We start from the raw sequence: 4,508 nt of genomic DNA, 5'->3' as shown, positions 1-4,508 counted from the left end.
GGTTCTCGGAGGTCCATGAACTTAGATGGGGAAAAGTTGCAAATTTTTGTTCACTAACCTCTAACTGAAATTTAGCATTTCCCTCAATTATTTAAAAAATATTGTTCTGAGAAGGTGTCTGTAGGCTTTACCAGACTGCCAATGGGGTCGATGATACAAAAAAAGTTTAAAACTCTAGAACCTAGCAGAGTTCTTAATATATGCTTGTTGAATTGAATTGTCACAAAAGCATAGAATTTTAGAGTTGTAGGGGACCTCACTGTCCATGTGGTACAACCAATGCTTAAAAAGAATACCTCTGCAACATAGTAGTCATCCATATTTACTTGAATAACTCCAGTATGAGGGAGCCTGCTACTTCAGAAGTAGTCCATATGATTTTTGGACAGCTCCAATTCTTTTTCCTTACCTCAAACCTGTGTTTATTGTTTACTCTTTTTTTAAGCACTTGACTTAGAAGACAATAGTCTTCTTCAAGAAACATTTAACAAATGCTTGCTATGTACCAGGTACTGTGCTAGGAGCTGGGAATGCAAACAAAAAAGGCAAAAAATATGGGTCCTGCCCTTAAGGAGCACACATTCTAGCAGAGGAGACAACATACAAATAACTATGTGACACAAGATATTTATAGTATAAATGGAAGGTACTTACTTTTTTTTTTTTTAGATTTTTTTATTTTTAGTTTACAACACTCTGCATAATGGGTGGAAGGTACTTTCAAGGGAAAATAATGGAAAAAGGGAGAGGGGAAAACCAGGAAAAGCCTACTGCAGAAGGTAGGATTAAAGTCATTTTGAAAGAAACCAGGAGCTCTTTCTTTTCCCGGGCGGCATTGGCAATGGCGGACGGGCAGGTCCTAGTGATAGATGGGCAGGGCCATCTTCTTGGCTGCGTGGCAGCCATCGTGGCCAAGCAAGTCCTTCTGGGGCAGAAAGTGGTCTGGTTCCCTGCGAAGGCATCAACATCTCGGGAAACTTCTACAGGAACAAGCTGAAATACCTGACCTTCCTCCGAAAGAGAATGAATACAAGCCCTTCGAGAGGCCCTATCACTTCAGAGCCCCCAGCTGGAGGACTGTGGAGGACTGTGAGAGGGATGCTTCCCTACAAGACCAAGGGAGGTCAGGCTGCTTTGGAACACCTTAAGGTGTTTGATGGCATTCCCCCACCATATGACAAGCGAAAACACATGGTTGTCCCAGCTGCTCTCAAAGGCGTCAGACTGAAGCCAACTAGAAAGTTTGCTTATCTGGGGCACCTGGCCCATGAGGTTAGCTGGAAGTATCAGGCAGTGACTGCTACATTGGAAGAGAAGAGGAAGGAGAAAGCCAAGATCCATTATAGAAAGAAAAAGAAGCTTACCAAACTACGAAAGCAAGCTGAGAAGAACGTGGAAGGCAAAATCCACAAATACACAAAGGTGCTGAAGAAGCACGGGCTGCTGGTGTGAGTCTAATAAAGTCTATCCTCTATGGCAAAAAAGAAAGAAAGAAAGAAAGAAAGATGAAGATCCTACAAGCAATGGAGACAGCCTATGAAAAGACATGGAGATCCCCACTAGCATGGTTTTGCTGCCTATTTCTTCCTCTAAATCCCTTAACTTCTCCTCTAAGAATCTGCATGCTATACCACTTGATGCATATATGTTAAATAATGATATCGCTTCATTGTTTATAGTGCCTTTTAGCAGGATATGGTGTCCTTCCTTGTCTCTTTTAAATTAGATCTATCTTTTCTTTTGCTTTGTCTGAGATTAGGATTGCTACTCCTGCTTTTTTTTACTTTAACTGAAGCACAATATATTCTACTCTAGCCTTTTACTTTTATCCTGTGTGTATCCCCCTGTTTCAAATGTGTTTCTTGTAAACAATATATTGTAGGATTATGGTTTTTAATCCATTCTGCTATCCATCTCTGTTTTATGGGAGAGCTCATCCCATTCACATTCACAGTTATGATTACAAGCTGTGTCTTTTTCTTCATCCTATTTTCCCCCTGTTTATGCTTTTATTTCTGCCTTCTCCCTTCCACTCCTCAAAACAGTTTTGCTTTTGACCAGCTCCTTCCCCAATTTACCCTCCCTCCTGATTCTCCTGCCTTATCTTATTTCCCCTTGCTACTTCTTCCCACCCATATGACCACACCCCTTTTCTTTCCCCTTTCCCCTGCTACTGACTGTAGGACAAGTTTGATTTCTATACTTATATGTTATTCTCTTCTTGAACCAAATCCGATGAGAGTAAAGCTCATATACTACTTTTCTCCCTCGCTTCTTTCCCTCTACTATAATATGTTTTTGTGCCTCTTCATTTGATGTAATTTACCCTTTTCTACTACCTCCTTACCTCTTCTCCCAGAACCCTCCCTTTACATCTCTTAATTATATTTTTTATCATTATATCAGTTATTTTATATTGATGCCCACAGTTTGTGTGTATCCCTTTCAACTGTCATATTAACTGTACTGTTCTCAAGATTGATATATATGTATATATATATATGTGTGTGTGTGTGTATATATATCGATATAAACAATATAATCCTATGTAAGGATATCAACAATTTGCCCTTATTGATTAATAAGGTTTGTGGGGATTTTCCCCCCTATTTACCTTTTTATGTCTCTCTTGAGTTTTGTATTTGAAGATCAAATTTTCCATTGAGTTCTGGCCTTTTCATCAGGAAGGTCTGGAATTCCCTTATTTCATTGAACGTCCATCTCCTTGCATGAAACATTATGCTCAATTTTGCTGGGTAGTTGATCCTTGGTTGTAGTCCAAGCTCCTTTGCCTTTTGGAATATCATATTCCAATTTCTTCTGTCATTTAATGTAGAATCTGAAAGATCCTGTGTGATCCTGACTGTAGTTACATGGTATTTGAATTGTTTCTTTTTGACTGCTTGCAGTATTTTCTCCTTGACTTGATAATTCTGAAATTTGGCTATAATATTTCTTGGAGTTTTCAATTTGGGATCTCTTTCAGGGGGTGATCGGTGGATTCTTTCGATGACTATTTTCCCTCTGGTTCTAGGACCTCAGAGAAGTTTTCCTTGATAATTTCTTGGAAGATATTGTCCACATTCTTTTTTTCATCGTGGCTTTCTGGTAGACCAGTACTTCTTAAATCGTCTCTCCTGGATCTATTTTCCAGGTCAATTGTTTTTCTAATAAGAAATTTCACATTTTCTTCTATTTTTTCATTCTTTACATTTTGTTTGACTACTTCTTGATGCCTCATAGAGTCATTAGCTTCCACTTGCTCAATTCTAACTTTTAATGAATTGCTGTCTTCATTTTGCTTTTGAGTCTCCTTTTCTGGTTGGTTGATTTTACCTTTCAAGGTGTCATTTTCTCTATTTAGATTCTGAATCTCCTTAGCCATTTCGCCAATTTTACTTTTTAAAGATTTGATCTCATTGGTGGTTTTTTCCCCCATTTTTTCTTTTACCTCCCTAATTTGGTTTTTAAAGTCCTCCTTTAGCTCTTCCAGAAATGCTTGTCGGGCTTGAGACCAGTTCACATTCCCTTTTGAGGTATCAGATATGGGTATAGTGTCAATGCTGTCCTCTCCTGAATTGGTATTTTGATCTTCCCTGTCTCCATAAAAAGAATCAATGGTCCCCAGTTTTTTCATGTGCTTCTTCATGTTGGTTAGCTTTTTCTTGGCTTTAAAGTGGATTTCTGCTTTTGGGGTTCAGGGAGCTCTGTCCCAGGTTTCTTGTTCTGGGAATTGTGAGCCTAGTTACTGGCTTTGTGTGCTATGGCCTCCAGTTTCCTGAGGTGTGGGGGAGGGGTCATCTGGCTGCCAGAAGTCTCCTCTTCCCCTGGGGCTGCTCTCCAGCACAGGTGGTCTCAGCCATGGTCTGTGCTGGTGTCTGCCACTTCCCCTGGATGTGCAAAGGCACTTCAGGGTTCCTGATGTTGACCCTTGCTGGCTCCACCCTTCTGGGACTCAGGAACTCCTGCTCTTTGGCTATTGAAGTCCCATTTCCAGGGTTTTTCCCCGAGGTATTCTCTGGGTCAGGGAGGGAGGGATGAGAGCTGTTTAGCTAGCCATTGTATCTCCTGGAAGTTCAAGAAGGTGAGTTTCAAACCTTTGGGCTGTAAACCTCAGGAGTAGATGTCTTGCAGCCACAGGCACTGTGCTGCTGCCTCCCATCACTTTGACAGACTCCTGTCCTGTGCTGGGAGGCCTGGGGATCTCTACTGGTTTCGTGAGCTCAGCTTTCTCCCAGCCTGGATCGTTGGCTTTTTCTGCAACTGTTTCAGCTTTAGTTGGTCTGGTGCAGTGGGCGCTCTCCCAGCCTACAGATCCATCCTATCAACCTTGTGGACTCTCCTGGCTTGGAAATTTGCCCCACTCAGTCTACTAGTGGCTTCTAACTGTCTCAAATCCTCTCAGATTCACTTTTTTAGAGGTATCTGACAGAACTTGTGAGAGAGCTTGGGTAAGATGCTGTTTTCACATGGCCATCTTCAGAAAGCCCATCTTTTCAATACCAACA

General features: G+C 41.1%; 1 pseudogene; it reads left to right on the top strand.

Annotated features, from left to right (window-relative positions):
* The first annotated feature begins 841 nt into the window (after positions 1-841).
* LOC118831851 lies at positions 842-1,452 on the top strand (annotated as a pseudogene).
* The last annotated feature ends 3,056 nt before the right edge of the window (positions 1,453-4,508 follow it).

This window comes from Trichosurus vulpecula, chromosome 9 (genome assembly GCF_011100635.1).
Source record: "Trichosurus vulpecula isolate mTriVul1 chromosome 9, mTriVul1.pri, whole genome shotgun sequence".
In the NCBI taxonomy this organism is placed as follows: domain Eukaryota; kingdom Metazoa; phylum Chordata; class Mammalia; order Diprotodontia; family Phalangeridae; genus Trichosurus; species Trichosurus vulpecula.
This window is presented reverse-complemented; position numbering and strand designations above follow the sequence as displayed.